This window comes from Mchenga conophoros, linkage group LG2 (genome assembly GCF_057382185.1).
Source record: "Mchenga conophoros isolate Kocher_MC1m ecotype Shallow Benthic linkage group LG2, M_conophoros_male_GT1.1, whole genome shotgun sequence".
Lineage (NCBI taxonomy): Eukaryota > Metazoa > Chordata > Actinopteri > Cichliformes > Cichlidae > Mchenga > Mchenga conophoros.
The window spans coordinates 21,388,636-21,409,307 of NC_140527.1; the positions used below are offsets into that span (position 1 = coordinate 21,388,636).

General features: G+C 38.4%; 1 protein-coding gene and 1 long non-coding RNA gene across 2 annotated transcripts in view; one reads left to right on the top strand and one right to left on the bottom strand.

Moving 5' to 3' along the window:
• il1rapl2 (interleukin 1 receptor accessory protein-like 2) overlaps positions 1-20,672 on the top strand; it is a 420,712-nt gene that overhangs the window by 329,544 nt on the left and 70,496 nt on the right. The gene's annotated exons all lie outside the window — the stretch shown is intronic.
• On the bottom strand, positions 8,654-11,020 carry LOC146581883 (uncharacterized). The gene is made up of 3 exons (XR_014893988.1): positions 10,969-11,020; positions 10,571-10,647; positions 8,654-9,270 (listed from the first exon to the last, which is right to left on the bottom strand). It is a non-coding gene; the product is annotated as an uncharacterized LOC146581883 (long non-coding RNA).

Here is a 20,672-nt window from a genome sequence, read left to right on the forward strand (position 1 = left end):
TTACAAGCATCAATAGGAAATACAGTTACTCTGAAGCAAACAAGCCTTAATATGGAGATCTTGTAAAACAGAGAACCTCATACTTAATGGAATCATAAAAATTTCCAGGTAGGCTAAATATACTTGGCAGTTTGAATTCTGTTTTCATATTTGTTTGTTATTTGCTCACGCACCATTTAACTGCGATGCTGATTGAGGCTGATTACACACAGTTGGCATTTTTTAGTGGCTTTCTCTCCTGGCGTCAATTACACTTTCCTACAAAGCACTTTTCCACTTTGATAAACAGTACACACACACATATATATGTATCTTTTTAATCCTTTTCCACACACTCGCACGCTTTAGCTATAGCAAGTGCTTGTGCACTGCATTGTGTTTTTAATCTCTCTGTATTATTTCGCAGAGGTGGGACCAAGTCATTGTTTTGCAAGTCTCAAGTAAGTCTCAAGTCTTTATCCTCAAGTCTCAAGTCAAGTCTCAAGTAATGTCAGGCAAGTCAGAGTCGAGTCTCAAGTCACTGGTGTAAAAGTCCGAGTCAAGTCACAAGTCTGAAACTTTGAATCCCTGAGTCCTTTCGAGTCTTTAAAAAAAAACAAAACGAAAAAATAATGTTGCAGTTATATGCTAAATGTAAATATTAGACCATGTAATTTTAAAATCTGTGTTTTTCTCAACACATGACAAAATAGTGAACTTAGAAAATATACACAAATTGTGAAATTGCACCTCTTTAAAATGCAGCTCAATTAAACCTAGCTCCAAGAATAATTTTCACCGACAGTTCTGAGATAAGCTGCATGTTATTCTTGGATGCGGTTGTAGGACCGGCTTTAAAATCGCATGACAAAAATATCATACACATTAAAAAAAACTGTATCACCAACGTAGCCTGGACAACATTTGCTAGTTAGATGAAGTCAGCTATCTCATCGTAGCATATTTATATGCATATTTATAATTATACGGTTCTTGGAGTGAGTGCATACACTCATGAAGTTTAGTAACTTCCGGTCACTGCAACAAGCCCAGGTACAGTTTACCGACAGATGGGTACAGGACCTTGAAATGCACCGTGTAGAACGAAAGACCATCGTACGTATCATAAGTTTACCAGTCTCACAAATTGTCGTCATAAATACACATTCCTTAACCGTTTATTAATAGGACCTTTGAGCTCAACGGTAATTAATTAGTAGTGGAAATAATTTCTGGTACGCGTTACAGAAATGTAGCAGTGACAATAATACTGTATGCTGTAATCGTACTGGGCAATTAGTGATACAAAAAACCAGTTTTATCCTGTGAATAAAAGTATATGTCTTTGTCAATGTACCATAATAACAGAAGCGAAACGCAATATTGTGTCAGGACAATTCACTATTTATGCACAATAAATAAAGGAGCATAGCGCGACAATTTCTGTTCAGCGCCAGACTTGCTTGTAACCTATATCACCAATTATGTTATGAAAATGACGTATTAAGTACTAAAAAACACTGACCTTCGTGTAAATGCTTGGAGCAGACTAACCTGTGAGCTGGAGGGTTCTGGGACGTTATATTTGATCTTTGAATGGCTGCAATCCAGGGGCCTGTTCTTCGTACCGCGCTAAGTGAGTTAGCTGGATGAGATTGTTGACGATTTCGCGTGATCCTGGATCGTTCGGTTCCCCGAAGCCCATCCGGGACTTGCTGTCATAGCAACAGAGCCGTAAGCGTAAACCTGCTGGGGAGCAGGTTTACTTTATGTAAACAGGATTAGATCGCGGCCACGCAGGTATGTCCGCGTCATTCATACGAAAGCAACAGCGATATTCCACCACTGTTTCACCATAAATAAATAACATCAATGTAACTAAAGATAATGCAGCACTTGATCCTTTTATTGATTTCACACAGATACATACAGGTCATTCCCTAAAAAAGGGAAATGTACTATTAACATTCTATTACATGTATGTGATTATTACAGATGTAATTCATATTTCAGAGTAGTAATTGTAAATTACTTCGTGTAATCAAGATGAGAGACCACGGCTATAAAAGCGAAGGTGGATTTGGGAAGCCTGTCGCAGTCATATCCTGTCCGTTTACGCGAGCAACCCATTGCGGAAGGTGCAAGATTGATAAGGAGAGTCCTCAGAATTCAGCGTATATTGCGGGACAGACAGGATCCTTTAGCTCAGCGCGACAGTGTGCTCATAGAGCGATATCGATTTTCCCGTGAGGGTATTATTCACTTAACCAACTTGTTGACGAGGGGGTGCAGGACCACCACCTGTCTTTTTTTTTGCTCTGCCCTTTTCTTGGTTGCTGTTATGAACAAACAAACAGAGTATTCCAGGGTCTCTTTCCAAGAGACGACAAGCAATATAAGTGATAAATATTACCATTCTGTAGAATATTCTTATATTTCACTTTTACCTGTTCCCATGTTCTAGTGGGTCCTGTTGTGGCTCTAATGTGAAAGGGGATATAATATAACATATTATAATATAATATAATGTAATATAATATTGGATAATATGGTGTGATATGATAAATCTACCCTACCGCCTACTGGTGTTGGCCAGAGGGGCCGATGGCGCAATATGGCAGCCTGGCTTCTGTCAGTCTGCCCCAGGGCAGCTGTGGCTACAACCGTAGCTGCCTCCACCAGTGTGTGAATGTGAGAGTGAATGAATAGTGGCATTGTAAAGCGCTTTGGGTGCCTTGAAAAGCGCTATATAAATCCACTCCATTATTATTGTTATTATTGAATTACTTACGAGTTTGATTTGTCAGCAACTTTCTGCCAGCCCTCTCTCCTTGCTTTTGCAGCCTTTGCAGTGTTCCCTTGCGTTTTAATTAAACTCTGAAACTCCTGAAATCCCTCACTCAAGAGTTCTTGCTCTGCTGCCGAAAAATACCGAGCACGCTCCTTCGACATTTTCGCCGACCAATCAAAGGGTTGCCGATCAATGTTTCTACTATCGATGCGTAGCCCCTGTTGGGCCACCCAGTGATCTCACATTACTTCATCCAGCTATACTAATCGTCAACAACAGGTGTGTTCGGGGAACCGGAATAGCGAGCTCAGAGTTAGCGCGATGATTTGGTCTTGGATGTTTCATTTGATCTTGGATGTAGTAAGCGACGTACGAAGCACAGGGCCCAGGCCATCCGTCGTGTCTTTGTTACTTCGGAAACATGGCTTGAACAATTTCTCTTCAACGACGTAATCCGATAACAACCGATCTCTTTACCCGTCGGCTTCCCGTGGCTGTCATGCGACCGGCTATTGCAGTTAATAATACAACGGCTTCTTGACATTTTTGTGTTTCTTTTTATCGCTGTATAACTGATTTTAATTGAAAGCCTGCGTGCGCTAGTACCGCTTGCCACGAGTTCCCAGAATCCTTTGCGGTTCTACCCGTGAATGACGTCACATTTTCAATCTCTATATAATATGCATGTTAAATTTTATATTTGGGGTAAAATATCAAGTCTTTTCAAGTAAACCGGTTCAAGTCCAATTCAAGTCCCAAGTCATTGGTGTAAAAGTCCAAGTCAAGTCACAAGTCTTAGAACATTTTTTCAAGTCAAGTCTAAAGTCATAAAATTAATGACTCGAGTCTGACTCGAGTCCAAGTCATGTGACTCGAGTCCACACCTCTGTTATTTCGACCTCTTTTTTTGGTAATATCAGTTAACCCCTCCTGTTTCTGATTGGTCACCACTCTTGTCATGTGAAAGCCTCATAGCTAATTTGGAGAACCCTGGCTCGACTGAGGGAGCTGCGCTGCTCTTGCCTGATTGCCAACGTTCTTGTAAGCAATGCCAGAGCATCAAAAGGATTTCCTGGATATGTTGAACTCGCTTGATAATCAGTGTTTGGGTTGTTACACATTACCCATTACTTTTCTTAAAGTAATGCACTGCATTGCTTTTCTTAAAGTAATGCAGTGCATTACTTAATTACTCACCAGAGAAAGTAATTCAGGACACTACTCATTGTATTACTTTCTCATTACTCCAACAAATGACCTGAAACACACTGTCTCATAATTACCAGTTAACAACAGAAACCTACAGGCTACAGTCCCACACACCAACACAAATCCCAATCCTAATCAGGACAAATGTGATCTCTTACTGTTTAGGTGTGAAAACAAAGCCGAGGACACGAAGCAAAAATGAAAACCAGCTCTAAGAGTCTTCAAAGCCATCGTCACAGCGATTCTACTTTAGAAACATGAACAGATAGAAACAAAGGGTGCAAGCCTGACTGCTCATCACTCACTTCAGGCTCTGACTGTTGGACTGGGGTCAGCATACAGTCGGCTTTAGCATCACTCTGGGTTTTTTGCTAGCTTTGTGTTAGCATGCTGTCTGTGCAGATGCTTCCAAAGAGCCAAAGTTCTGTAAGCAGTATAATGTGGAGTAATGTTTTTATTCTGTACTGTAGTGTACTTGTATTGTTTTTTTAATGAAAATATCTCCACTACTGCTCGCCGCTCCACCATTGTCCTCCTCTGGCAGCTAAACAGCTAATGTTAGTGCTAGCAAGCAGGAGGAAAAAAGGACGTTTGATTTTTTCCCCCCTCTCTATCACACGTAGGAGACACGGTACATCGCATTACATAAGCTAGTACAAGGTGTTTAGCCTTTCCATCAGCATCATAATGTTCACACGGACAGTTCTCTCCCTCGATCTAAACGGGCTTTTGACAGACAGGAGAGCGAAAATAGAGTGAAAATCAAAGTTGTGAGGGTGGAGTAAGAGCATCAAAGGGATTGAGAAAATAATTGCAGTTGAAAGGATGATCAATATGCGATGGACGTGCAATAAAGAATGGGTTTTGTTCTTTCTTTTACTCCTGCTTTCATTTGTCATCGGGGGGCTCATGAATATGGTAATCTGCTTTTGTTTGCTACCTTGATAGAGAAGGAGGGACTTGCAGAGAGAGAAAGAGAGATAGAAAACAAAGAGGGTGAGAAATGTCTGCAGTGGAGCTGAGATGGTGAAAACACCTGTATCCATCTGTTTTTACAGGAAAAAAATAACGGCAAGAAAAGAAAGAAGTGGGCTCCAAGGTCACAGGTGTATGTCGCTGGGAGAGAGGATAGTTAGGAAGAAAAGTGAACCATTTGTAGCCCAAGGTCAAATAGTGGTTAAGCCTGTCTATGTGTGTGTGTAAGGCTTACTGTGTTGGGCGTACGAGGCAAATTACTGCATTTGAACAGAATACGATAAAAAAGCATTAAATCATCTTCCATGTCATGTTTCAAAAATGAATGAAAGACTCAGGTTTCAACCTGCAAGCCTGCAGTATTATAATTATATGATGCAGGAAATGAGGCCATTACTGGGTAATAATTAGATGTTTTTCAGTGCAATGACAATGAAAATACAGCATTAGATACTGTATATAAGAGGTAAGAAATTTACATTGAAACCACATATCATTCACAGGTTTTTTCACCAGTCGATGCCGGCTATGCTCAGAATGTTTCATCACAGTTTGACAATAGATTTCTTTCTTTCTTTTTTATTTGGACAGTATAAGAATCAGTTATCACACAATAATGCCACATTATTAGCTTTTAAAGTGGTTGTAGAAGTCATTCTAGGAAACAGTTAACTTTTAATCATTCATCCAGGCAGTAAGGAAAACTGTACACCTTCAAAGTAAAGGTTATGCTTTACCACTGCAAACAATCAAAAGGCTCACTTCATACTTTGGAGGTGAATTGTCTAACTTTTCCAGATTGCATGTCACTGTATGCACACACATGTATGCACATCTTCTGTACAAACTATGGTTGACCATGGAAACATGCAAACCTCTTTGCGATCAAGGCGATTACAAGTGTTTTGGTGTAACATTGTATATCTCTTTTCGATTAATTTCATGCAGTGCCTACAAGCAACCTCTTGAAACCCAGCTGGAGAATACACGTTTTCCCTAACACCTGTGGTTGTCAGATACTGACCAGTCTCTAGGCTTATGTGGTCGGGGCCTTAAATAGTCATTTGAACACCTGTTAATACTAGGATTGTATTTAATGCAACTTTAGAGTACGATTTGGACGTTAAAAGCAGGCTGTATTTTGCACATATGAGGGAGGAGTGTTTTTGAACTGGTGACATTTGTATAATTATTAATTAGTCTAGATTACACTGGGTGCTAAAGTAGTTCTCCAAATCTGCAAATCATCAGATGTTGTACTTCCATAATTTTGAAGCTGGGGTGAGTACTATGTGTGTTTGATGTAGCATCAACATACAGCTGAGAAGTGGATCATGCCGGAGATGTTTAAAAATATTTCTAAGGACAGAAAGGTAAATCACATTGCTGTGAAGTCACATGTCTTCCCTAATGGGGAGAGCCTCCAACTTTAAAGAACCACCTGTCAAGCTTCAGGGACGAGGATTTGAAACCCAAACGACATCATCGGAATCTTCCTTTTTTCCTCTTGGTTGGCACACTGACTTGAGTCAGTTGATGTGACTTCAAAGCTGCATTTTAGAAAGCAAATACCTTAAAGCCTCAGACCCCGAAGCTGTAGCTCAGCATTTAAGTGTGTTCCTTGATCTCCGGTGTGAGACAGACTCTGATTGATTGAAAATCAAGTGCACTGGTTATTTAACATCATTACACAGAAAGGCAACAGTGTGGCATTAACCTCGATTAATTATTGCATAATTTGATGCCTGGAGGCTGTAAATATTTATTATTCACAACAACATTCATTCTTTCAAGTTAGTTTGTCTGTTTAGTGAATTACATAAATATCACTTCATGCCTTTAGCAGGCAAATAACTTTACAAGGAGGTAAGATTATATAGAAAAACATATGTACAGCATGAATTTGGTAGGTTATTTTTTTTTCTTCTGTTATTTAAGCCAGATGTGTCAGAAAAATCCGAAAAGATTTGGCTTTTGTTAAAAAGTCATATTTTACATGTCTTTGGTTTTATGATTTCAAAAACCTACCACTGAAACTCAAACCTCAGTGAGTTAGTTTTTGGAGTCAAGACAAACAACCTGGTAATAATACACGTAGTCCAGTAGTTTGTCCATCAAATGGACTAAAAGTTGTCAATAAAATCAATGCAAAAACAAGCATGCAGGCATACAAGTGAGGATTTGGAGGGACACAGTTTTCCTTGTAAGTTTGCCTCTGTGCAGCATCACAGTGAACTTTAAATAAAACAATCTTGATGTGATTGAAGCACAGCTTTAATTTGATCAAGTTGACACTTCAATTATGTCTTGATTCTTTGTACACAACCACAATGGATTGTAAATCAGAGGATGTTTTATTTTTTTAACTTATGTCGTTGCCCAAGGGCAGCAGGTGGTGCAGTGGTTAGAAATGTCTCCTCACAGCAATTGGTCCTGCGTCCTGCTCGTGTCTTCGTGGATTCTCTCTGGGTACAGTCCAAAGACATGGGGGTTAGGTTAACTGGTGATTCTAAATTGGCTGTAGGTGTGAATGGTTTTCTGTCTCTACACTGTAAAATATAACTTGTTGTTTCAACTTAAAAATATCAGGTAAAGGGCTGCCTTAAAATTTTAAGTTAAGTCAAGAAATAAAGTTTGTTCTTGTAACACAACCAAATGTTATGTTGAAAAATCACATGTTGTCTAAACTTTCATCTTAGTTTAGTTGACTGAGATTTGTTAGTCAGTTCAACTCCTTTAATTGTCATTTTTACTTGGGGAAACCCTTTCAGCTAAATTAAAATAATCTATTGTTTATTAAACTCTTGTCCTAGTTCAGTTGACTTGGGTTTTTTAGTTAATTCAAATACTTTAGTAGGTCTTTTAACTTAGGAATCTATTTTAGCTTAACTAACATAATCTGTTAGCTAAATTGATTTAAGTTTATTAATTAACTGAGCTCCTTACGGTAGCTGAGTGAACTAAATCAGTTTCATTTTAATTATCAGAGTTGATTGACTGGATGTAAAGAAAAATGTGTATTGAACATCTTAAGTTTTTTTTAAGCTTTCTAACACCCATTTCAGCAAAACTACCTGTTAGGTTTATCTTAGATCTCAGGTTTAAATATCGACATTCCTTTAAATAAATTTTCTGTTGTTTACAGAAAAAAAAATAAAAACTCACAGATTCCATTAAAGTGTATCTGATCATTTCAGGCAGAAGGTTTGTTTTAAGAACATGACAAGACAATTACTCATGAGCACCCAACATTCACCATTTATTGTGCCATCTTAGTCATCTGAGAAACAGAAAAATCAGGCTCACAATCCATCAAAACTCAAAAGTTGCTCCCTGTGAAACAATAAATTTGAACTTGGTCTTGAGCCCAGTTTGGGTGAAGATTAAATTCTGACCAATACTCTAGGAGCAGTAGTGATTCTTGTGAAGTAACTACATAAAGTCTGCATTAATGTAATGTATCAACGGGAGACTTGCTATTTTAGAAAAGTTATTCTTTACATTTGCAAAATTTTAAAACTTCACTGTGCTCAGTCACACCTGTTAGCATAAAACTTGAAATATTAAAATAGTACAAAACCTTTGATAAGTGACAGTAAAGATCAGTTTATAACAACTAAGACATCAAACTCTTGTATTTGTCTTTGTTTACAATTGCAACAAATTCCACAGAACCAATATCTCTGAAAATGAGTGCATGCTTCTGAAACATTTGATAATATGAATATTTCAGAAACATTAGTTTGAGTCTGCTCAATTGCAAAACAAAGGAAAAACTACTGACTTGCATGAGATAAACATCTGCAGAGTCCACCATTATATTGTTGTTCACATAAGTTTCTTAAACCATGAACAAATGAGTAATTGTCTAATCTGGAATGTAAAGTGTAGTCATTTAGTGACATACAAAAGTGAGAATGAGAACTTGCAAGAATAAAAAAAAAACAAACAGTAAAATAAAAACTGTCCTTAACACTAAGGCAATTGTATGCTGTGAGCATACTATTACAGTTCTGCTTGGCGTTCTGCAAGAGTCTGTTTCTTAGACCATGCACTAGTGAGATGCACTGCCTTCCACCAATGTTCATTAGGACGTTCTGAATGACTTCAAAGATGCCCTTAACTTCCTTTGGATAGTCTATGCTGAGGGCAAAAAGAAGGCCCATCAGCATGGAAATGGCACTTGAGACATCCCTCAGATTAGACAGGATTACTGCCGCCTCAATGACAACCAACACATCGATGATGTCTTCTTCTTTCACCATCACAATGCCAACTTTCATCCCCTTCGAAAACGTGTCTTCAATACCTGTCAGCTATAAAAGGGTTCAAAGACAAAATAAAATAAAATTACACAATTACACAATATCCCTCGTGCTTAAGAATTCATGTCTTTCCAAAGAAGAGCCATACTGATACCTTGGATGATGGTGATTGGCTTTGAGTAACACTTATTAGTTGTTAAAGTTTTTTCAGAATGAGATATGCACCCCCCAAATCCATTTCTTGCTTTAAACAAAGACCATGTTCATAAATAACTGAGCATGTCTTCAATTGCAGAATTCAAACAAAATTTTCAATTTAAATGGTAAATGGCCTGTATTTGTATAGCGCTTTATTAGTACCCTAAGGACTCCAAAGCACTTTACACATTCAGTCATTCACACACATGGGTGGATGACTGAATCGTGGCTCAAGAGTTGACAGTTCGTCTTATAATCGGAAGGTTGCCGGTTTGAGCCTCGGCTCCGACAGTTTCAGTCATTGTGTCCTTGGGAAAGACACTTCACCTGTTGCCTACTGGTGGTGGTCAGAGGGCCCGGTGGTGCCAGTGTCTGGCAACCTCGCCTCTGTCAGTGCGCCCCAGGTTGACTGTGGTTACAATGTAGCTGCCATCATCAGTGTGTGTAAATTTAAATCTACTTATGCCAAATATTGGCTGTGCTCTGAACCAAATCTGGCTGAGAATACATGAAATGTGCAAACTGCAGCTACACTACAGGATCAGATTGTGGCTCGATCGACAATGCTTCTTTAATCAGTTTATTGATTAAAGTTTATTCCCCCCCCCCCCTATATTAACAGCATAAAAAAAGAGCATATAGACATGGCTGAACAGGTTGCATAATTGGCATTGAATATCAACATCCACCTTTACCCAGCTGCCCAATGACTCTGGGCCAGTAACCTTTAATTGCTTACCCAGTCTACACAGTCTCTTTTCCAGGGTCCAGGACATTTCACCAAAGTATTGCCCCCCACAGCTGTAGCAGCCACTGCAGGCCCTTAAATATCCTAATATCTCTGCCATTACAATATACAATGTGAGAAATCAAACGTAAAGCTGAAGTGAACAGTACAGCAGCGAAATGTCAAAGACCCTGGTGAAGACATGAATAAACACAAGACACTAATAATATCAATGCTAGCTTGCCAGTTAGTTTCTCTGAAACCTAGACCAAATCCAGTGTCAAAGATTTTGTAATAATACATTTGGTGAGGAAAAAGTACACATGTTATCATGTGGTATCTATTGTTTCATATATGCCACATGTTTCATTTAAAATCCACTGTGGTGCTGTCATTATTAAATTTACTAAAAGAAACAATGCTAACCTTCACAGTCTTGAAAGTGTGTGAGGGATCTTCCTTTAGAAAATGAGGTCCTCTGTCCTCTTCCTTTGTGTAGGGATCTGGTCAAAGAAGTCAAAAAGAAAACAAAAACACTTTTTAAACAGTGTTTATGAAGCTCCAAATTCACAGCTTTTTGATACATAATTCCATCAATAAATGATTATCATTGGAGATTTTGAATCAGGCTTATCAGGACATTCAAGTAGAATATGATATCCAACCTACCACCAATATACACAGTAAAAGTTACCACACTAAATGTCCAGTTGTGAAATATGATGACAGACTTTACTTATCAGCTTTCTTTCAATGAGTTCATCAGTTGAACTGGATAACCTAAAACTTAAACAAAGGATTAGATTTCGCAGTTGAACACTTACATCATCACCGAAGCATTTTATGAGGCTGGTTAGCCTTCCTATGCCGCTCTTAATTTTGTACAGCTCCACGAACCTTTCCATAATGGTCAAGAACAGCAAAAAGAAACCCTTTCAGGTCAACAGATGTAAGACGGGCAAATTCTGCTTCAACCTGAGCAACAGAAGAAGAGGGGTGGAGAGTAAAGGGCAGAATAAAAAAGATTCTTTGAGACCCAAATGTAAGCAAACCGTCATCTGAGGCCCATTAGAGAAAACACAAACACACAAAAGCAAACAAACAAAAAGATGCACTTTACCTGAAAGGAAAGGAAGTTCAGAGAACAATAAGCTCTGTCTTGAAATCTTTTAAAGTAGAATGATTGTGTGATGTAAAACTTTAGTAAACGTGCGATTAAAAGAACACTGAGTAAAAGGACAAGTAACAATTTCCGTATTCCTCAGATGTTTAGCTTGATGAGCAATACTGTTTTAGTCCAACTGCCTCATTAAAGTTACACAACAGGCTTTTTACATTAAAGCCAGCAAGTCCATTATATACTCCCTTTTTATATCTGAAATACTGTGCACATTCTGTGTATATGTAGTGGACGGCAATTTACCCAAAAGAGTGCAAAGTTTGCAAGTCCACCTCATTTAAATGACAAAGTCAGATGTGATCATCTAGACCTGTGAAAATAAATTAATGACAGCAGGTATGGATGTTATTACAACCACAAGAACCTAAACGGTCTGCTCCATTGCTTTTGTTAATGAATCATTTGTTGGTAGCACGTCTGAATATTTAGTTTATGCCACCTGCATGCGATCATCAATAGTGCAATATTACTTCTTAAGAAGTACCCTGACACTACAATCTTTATATCATTTGTTCTACAGAGCTATTAAGTTACAATATAATCTGTGGTGTTTCCAATATGACAAAATGCACAAATTGTAACTTACCATTTGACTCCACTGACAAAAATAAATCCCCAGCATCAAGTTTGGCTTCACAGACCTAAAATAAGTAAAATAAAAATGTAAGTTATAATTATATTGTTTTCGCCATTTATTCATGTTTGCTAATTTTCTGATATATTAACAATGTTAGTTTTGTTACAATACAGGGAATGCAGTTCAATTAAAAGGTAAATTATGCAAAAAAAAAAACCCAAAAAACTTCTGCAGTATACCATGCCAAAAATCTGTGTCTCTTATGCCAATTATTTTATCACTATAGCTCTTTTAGAATGGAAACTCACACAATCTAGTCATACTGATCACAAGAGTTCAAAAATAAGTTAAAATAGTGAGCTGTTGTTAAGCATAAAGCATTTCAGGGTAACAAATAACTGCACAATATAATTAAAGCAAAAACTGGAGGACTATCTGATAAAATCTAATATAATGCTGGTTTGTAGACCATATTTTGTCTCAATCCTCAGTGCACTCTTGCAGCTTAGCATGCAGCAGTTAATAACAACTTAAGTGATTACATAGGGGTAAACAGATGACAACAAGCATGCCAAAAAGTTCTTTTTGAACCCAGTCAGTTATTGGAAATATTGCCAAAATGAACTTCCACCAAAATACAACAGCCTGTGAACTTGAAAGAAATTTACAAGTACAGAGACAATATGAAATAAGCTTTATTAATTAGCTGAGTTAGCTTGCTAATATCGCAACAGTGATTGAGTGCACAACCTTTAAAGCTAGCGGCACAATACTTGTGATTTGGTCAGTGCCACATTAAACCCATAAAAAAAAAGGCCATATGTCAGTTTATTAGGTCAAGTTTGGTCCTGACACACAAGCTGGACCTTGTCGGCTAAAGTTACATTAGCTAAAGCAAACATTTCGGTAAAAGAGAAAACCCACGTCATGCCATAAATTCAAAACATGTTCCAACTTTTGTAGCTATCTTTCCTTATAGTTATAACCAATGTTACGCACCTTGAAAGCATATTCCAAAGAAGACGATTAGAAAACGTCCAAGTAAAGTGAGCATGTCGTTAACCGCCAATTCCCCTCGATAGCAGTCACGTGGGACAGTTTTGAATCCTGCTGTGCTCAACTTACCTACATTGTCAAGTTCACATAAGTTGCTGATTTAGCTGGACATGAGTTTTCAAGTTAGCTTTTTTTGGTGTAATTGGGACATTTTTAACTTGTAATTCTATGTTATAACAACAACTTCAGTCATATATCATCAAACTGATATAGAATAATATGTTGAAATAACAAACATCTAGAATTACATTTTACAGTGTACGTGTTAATCTGGTGACAGTTTGACGACCTGCCCGGGACGTATCCTGCCTCCCACCCTGTGACAGCTGAGATAAATTCCTGCAACTCTAAAGTGGATACGTTGAAGAGAACGGATGAATGGATGGCAGTATCCAAATACTGATGGGCCTAAGTTTATGGAGATACAGATTCCCTCTGTCATAGTTAGATTTGTAGAGAGTGTGTACCTTTTTCTAGTGAGTCCAGATTTTCACCAGTGTTAATTTTGTTTCTTGAAGTCTGACTTTTTGTCACACAGACATATTTTTACCATAACCACACAGTGTTATACTTTATCCATCATCCAATGCATGCTGATCTGCTGAATAATGTGTATAATGGTTGTGTACAGAGTTTCTTACAGCCAATAAGATGAAGTTTTCTAGTTAAATGGACTATTTTTGCCTTTCTGGTTTCACCAGGCAGTGACCTTCAGCCCTCACTGAGAAAGATGGTGCTAGGTGGCTACATATGAGAATTAACGCACACATAGGTCTGAGATTAACCTTCCATTTCAGTAAAGGGTGGGCCATCCACTCTGGGTTAGGGCTACGTTGCTTCCCCAAGTGGAAGAGTTTAAGTATCTGGAGGTATTGCTCCTGAGTGAGGGAGGAAAGCAGTGAGAGCTTGACAGATTGATTGGTGCGTCTGTAGAGATGTAGAAATTGTACTGGGATGTTGTGGGGAGGAGAGACTTGGGCATGGAGCTGAAAATATTGATTTATTGGTCAGTGTTCCTACTTTCATTTATGGTAAGCTGTGTGTAGTGACTGAAAGAGTAGTATCATCAATACAAGAGGCAGATCATTACATGGAGAAACCTTTGGAATGCAAGCATGCTGATCCACACAGGTATGCACACATGGGTATTCACAGACGCGGACTAAAGCTTTCTTGGCTTTAAGACATGCATGCGCTCAAAGCACACTGTGCGCTGTCTATCTTGCGTGCTGCACAATATCGTTTATTATTTAGTAAATATTGATATCTATGACTAGCTAGTTTATTGTGATGGTGCTTTGTTTTCTCTATTATTATGTTGCTCTTTGTTGTTTGCTGTCTCCTCTGTTTGTTTTTTTTGTTTGTTTGTTTTTTTTCTCCATACAAGTGACCCAGGAGTTCTTTTTTTTTTTTTCTCTCTCTCTCTTCCCCCCCCCTTCTCACCGTCTCTTCTCCCCTTTGGTTTTCTTTCTTTCTCTCCCCCTCTTTCTCTCATTCATTCCCCCTGTCCTATTTATTTAAAAAAAAAAAAAAAAAAAAAATGACAAAGGATGAACTGAAGCTCTGCCATCACGTAATGTCGCATACTGCTGTTTCTGATGTCATTTTAAAAAAAAAAGAAAAAAAAAAAAAACAAGAGGCAGAAATGAGCATCCCCTAAAGGTGTCTGAGGTTAGCCTTAACGGATTAGGTAGAAGTCTAAGCCACCTTTGCTACACTGCTGGGTACAATATGAGTTTTCATTCCGTAACAAAAGCCCACCCTTATCTTATTAGCTGGGTGGGTTAAGTCAAGGTTCGGGAGGAGCAGTTGTCCTCGGAGTGCCTTCTACTTCGGGTGATTCAAACATGTTTAACTGGGATGGATGGATTAATGCAACACAGTTTACAGTAAGCTAATTAAAGTGCCTTAAATTATAACTCAATAGTTAAGAAGCTGCTGTCTTTAAAAAAAAAGAGAGAGAGAGAGAGATCCTGGCTGTTGTTGTACAGTCTTTTCTGTGTTTCCATCACTGTCCATTTAATTCTGCTGCAGTATTCCCACTCCTCCTCTGTCTTCTTCAAACCCCCACTCTCTCAGCGGGATAAGGATCCTGTGGAGTCAGAATTGGATTTTTATTAAGAACAAATCCCCTTTGAAAATCCACATAAAGTACACCACTGAGTGTGTGTGCATGATATGTGTGAATGAAACTGAAAGGATTAATGACTGGAGTGAGACTGGATTTCCACCATGCAGTGTCTGCAGTAACTACAGTGTCTGTTGCTTTACAATATCAGAGGTGTGCTGACACATAATATGGTTTCATGAACTTAAGATGTTTCTTTTTTTAAACTTAAAGCAACCAATGTATCAAATTGTGGTTCATATCTGTCATTGTTCAAAATGTTACCACATTTAATGGTAACAAACCATACAGAATCTGGGTAAAAGGTTATTTCTATTTGCTAGCCAATTTGAAAAACATTACCAATAAACTTCTATCTGTATCTGATCTGTCCACCCATAATGAACTTACCATTATATAGCTGGTACTGGTTGTCAGATGCTGTGAAGTAAACAGCTACAATTTGGACGTTTAGCAGTGATGGTTATATTTCTTTTGGTAATGGTTCTTTTTGGCATCAATCAACAATCAATCAGTACAACTGACCTCCTTCTATTGGTCTAATTTGATAGAAAATAATAATTATATCCATCCATCCATCTTCTTACGCTTATCCTGGGCCGGGTCGCAGGGGCAGCAGCCTAAGCAGAGGCCCAGACCTCCCTCTCCCCATAACCTCCTCCAGCTTGTCCGAGGGAACACCAAGGCGTTCCCAGGCCAGCCGAGAGACATAATCTCTCCAGCGTGTCCTGGGTCCGCCCCGGGGCCTCCTCCCTCTGGGACATGCCTGGAACACCTCACCCGGGAGGCGCCCAGGAGGCATCCTTGTCAGATACCCGAACCACCTCAACTGGCTCCTTTCGATGTGGAGGAGCAGCGGCTCTGCTCTGAGCCCCTCCTGGATGGCTGAACTTCTCACCCTATCTCTGAGGGAGAGGCCAGCCACCCTTCGGAGGAATCCCATTTCCGACACTTGTATCCGCGATCTCGTTCTTTCGGTCACTGCCCACAGCTCGTAACCATAGTTGAGGGTAGCGACGTGGATTGACCGGTAAATTGAGAGCTTCTCTTTTACATTCACCTCTCTCTTCACAATGACGGACCGGTACAGTGTCGGCATCACTACAGCTGCAGCACCAATCCGTCTGTCTATCTCCCACTCCCTTCTCCCATCACTCGTGAACAAGACCCCGAGATACTTAAACTATAACCCAAATGTTTCAGGGGTGACATCTCGTCTACATAGTTTCAGTCCACTCAACATCAAAGATAGTCTTTGAGATTACATGTTAATGTTCTATGTCATATATGTTGTTCTATCCACCGGACACCCAAGCTCTTTTCTTAGGATGCAGCAGGTCTATGATGAGCAGAAGAATCAAATCTAAGGACCAGCACCTATACTCTCTGTACTTACCATTTCTACCACAGACTTTTAAGCTGTTGATTTACTGAGCTGAACATTTGATGGTTATTTTACTCAAAGATAGTAATGGATCTTTAAAACTGCAACATATAGGTATTAAAATAACAAATTCCACCAGTGCACTTTATGTTGCCTAACAGAATAATTGATGCATGTTACCATTACATATTCCTCTACAAATTTATTGTGTTTACAGACGTAGCCTGACGGCCATAAACTAAACTAAAGTGCTCTGCAGACCTGAAATGTGCTTCAGGCTTTCTGTGGGTCTCTTCTGGATTACAGTTTTTAGACTGTAGACTCCAAAGCTGATATTTCTTTGCAATGTTTATTCAGCTGTAGAGAAAACAATTGCAAGTCAGTCAGTCCAATGAATGTATAAACAAAGCTTTAAACATATCGTGTGGTGTATTTGTTACTTATTTGCATTATCTTCAACTTCCCCTTGAGAGTTTCTCAAATATATTGACTTTCATTGGTTCTGGGTGAATTCTTACCCCATAGGTCCTGATCATGAAAGACCATTCATTCAAACAATTGTTTGTTAATTTAGGAAAAAGCACTTGTTTACAACATGAGTTTTCATTCCCTAACAAAAGCCCGCACTTATCTAATTAAATTTGGTTTGTTGTTGTTCTTACTGGGGGGGGGGGAAGATGTGTTCCCTATAGCTAATTTTACAACAGGGAAAGAAATCATTGTATGCTAGACACAGAGAGTAGAACGAAAGATGACAGCAGTGCTTGTTTTACATGACAAATATGCGTTTTCTCTTTTATTGTAGAAAAAATCATGGATTCTTCAGTCTCCATGTCGGTGCATTGATTTATTACATTACATGCATGTCTGTGGCTTCATTTTGTTGGCCCGTGTGTGTGCATGCTCTCACAGGGCACCACTCTTTTTTCCCTTTTTTTAATCCCTCTTAACATTTTCACACCTTTAACAGCTGTGGGAGCAAGAGCAAGAGGAGAGAAATCATAGAGGAATCTTAAGTGGAATAGTTTGTTCTATCACTTTTAGATGTGTAATGGGGGTCAAAGGGTCTCTTACGCTCACTCTCCCGCCACAATAGGCACAGCTGCTCATCTCACTAGCCGTAAAATGGGTTTTTATGACCTCAAGATAGTGATACACAGCATGTTTTTGACAACTTTGAAGGACAGTAATGCTCATAGCATTTCAAAACAAGGCATTTCAAACCCTCAGTATTTTTGTCTGTGGTGCTTTTTCATTTTTTTGGAGCCACACATGAAAATATTAAGATAAGAGGGTGGAAAAAAGATGGGTGAGGATAGTACCAGACTTTATAACAATAACATTCTTGGATAGCAAGCTACATTCATTGTAACTCTATAGATGCAACGATAAAAACATACATGCCTGCTACTTATTGCTAAACAGAGATGGGCAATAACGCGTAATCTGATTACTTTTTTCAAGTAACGAGTAATGTAAGGGATTACTATTGAAAAATAAGTAATTAGATTACTGTTACTTTCCCGTATGTACGCTGCATAACTGCATTACTAAACCGTCGTGATTTTGTTTGTGAGAGTGTCTTATGACAATGACGTAAGCGTGTGCGACGCCTGTGGCAGCAACAGACGTGTGCAGATCAAAAGTGGATAATATGGAGTGAGAGAGAGCACGACCATGCAGCGTTTAAAGTGTGGAAGTAATCACATTACTTTAATTTTTAGTCCGTAAAAAGTGACAAAAACATTAGCGTCCGCTGTTCACTCTGTGTGGGAAGAAAACTTCTTTCTACAGCGAAAAATTAAACTTCAAATCTGAGCGAGCAGCGAGCACGCTGCCACGGGAACGTGACATTCACAGAGAAACCCCCTGGATCCCCCCACTGACATGACTGCTGTGGGCAAACCTCCACCCGCCCCACTCCTGATAAACAGGTGACAATAGATTTAAGAGCTGCTGAGTCTTTGATTTTATTTATTTTCCACTGTGTTTTACTTGCATCTATTTGAAAAAGTGTAAACACAAAACATTATTTTATATGCTGGAATATGCAGACAGTAGATTTAAATGTTAAACAATTTCTTCATGTCAGAGAATCTTGCATATAATTTAATTTTTGCTTGATACAATGTGCATAAAGTTAAAAGATTAAAACGATTAAAACAATTTTTAAAAAGAGACTTTTCCATTTGATTCAATTTTATATGATGGATTATGGATAAAAAATAAGATAGGGCCTAAAAGTCTGTTGCTTTATTACGTATTCAAGTGTGTATCATGTTTTTTTTAAGTAACTAAATAATAAGTAACTAATTACTTTTGAAAATAAGTAATCAGTAATGTAACGCGATTACTTCTTTGGAGAGGTAATCAGTAATAAGTAACTAATTACTTTTTTCATGTAACTTGAACAACACTGTTGCTAAATAACACTGCAATCTTTCAATCACCAAAACAAGCTTGTTTCCACTACCACAGTGGTTGTGTTGGCTAGTGGCTCGTTGTCGTTAGCTGTCTGCTATGCCTCAACATACCAGAACGCTAGCATCTAAAACCACCTGTGTTGATATATAACTGTCAAATCAGTGTGGCCATCTGTGTAAATAACTGTGTTATTTACATGACAAAACTTTTCAACATGTAAATCTATAAGGACTGACTCTCTTCTGGAGGTTCTCTCTGCCATTTGTAATCTTACAACAGCAGTCATTTAAAAACTTGCAAATTTCTACTGGCCCAGAGCATTAAACAAATTTAAAAAAACAAAAATACAGAGCACTCTACTTTTGTTTTTGTTTTTTCTTTTTATTTCTAGTCAAAATGACCGAGGGAATTCACAGCATTTCTGTCCATAAGAAAAGAGAAAGCAGTTTGAAGGTAATTTCCAAAAGTCCTACGACTATTTTCTTTGCACTCCTCTCCTGATGTAGCTGATGTATTAAGTTGAATAAAAGAGCTCACAAATGTGGCTAGTTATAAATATGAGTAAAACCAAATGACATGCCTACAATTTTCTCCTACAAGGAGTGTAAATGCCCTTGGATATTGAGTTAAAATTGCTTTGAGAATACAGTAAAGACTGCTCTCCTGGTAGACCATCAACTGACTTTCATGGCGGCTGCCAAATCTGAAAACATTGTTTCACAAATAGCTTAGATTCTGTTTTAGCATTTTTAACCACTGCATGCTTGTTATTGTCCTCAAAAATTTAACAGAGGTTGCAGGCGATTCTGAATGTGAGGTGTCAGAATACACGGTGCATCACAGTTGTTTGGTTTTGGCAACAAAAAGCAGATGGTCACATTGTTCTGTACATATACATACATTTATTGCATGCTACTTTGAGTCTTAATTTTGTTATTCATTCAAATAATGGGCTGGCCTCACAAGGCAAGGCAAATTTATTTGTATAGCACAATTCAACAACAAGGTGATTCAAAGTGCTTTACAGAGACATTAGAAACAAAAACAAATAAAAAGCATGATTTAAAATTGATTAAAACAAGCAAACAAACTAACTAACTAAACACACACATTTCACACCTGTTCGCGCGATCTAAACCCTTATCGTAAGGGGAGCTACCAGTCCTTCTGTGGACGAGCTACTTTCTATTTTAAATTCCCTGAATTTAAAATACTCTCTAGACCAGGGGTGCTCAATACGTCGATCGCGATCGACCAGTCGATCGCAAAGGTAATATTGGTAGATCGCATGGCATTAAAAAAAATAGATGCCAGCCTATCATCCATCCCGTCACTTGATTGATACAGGGAAGCCAGTCAGATGACAGCAGATTTTTTCTGACGCTTAGGTCGCTGCGCATGCGCAAACAGCGGCGCGAAGTGTAGTAAAACTGACAAGCTAGTCAGCGAGTTAACTCCAATTTTTAGCTCTCGGTTTTTTCTCTTAAACCTGGCCGTCAGCAGCTACTGTCCGGACTATGCATCCCTGGCTGATTCAATTCAGTGCAAGTCATCAGAGTAAACTCAGGTAATGACAAAAAATTTACATAGTTAATTGTGTTGTGAAATATTGGATATTGCGGTTAGACTTTAACTGAACAAACACACACATCCACACATGTGCAATAACACTAAGTGCAATAATCTTTTCTGGCATCGTTGTATTTTTACTCAGTTGTATATAGCATTCGTATTCTATTTTTATCTTATTGTATATTTTTATTCTATTTTATTCTACTG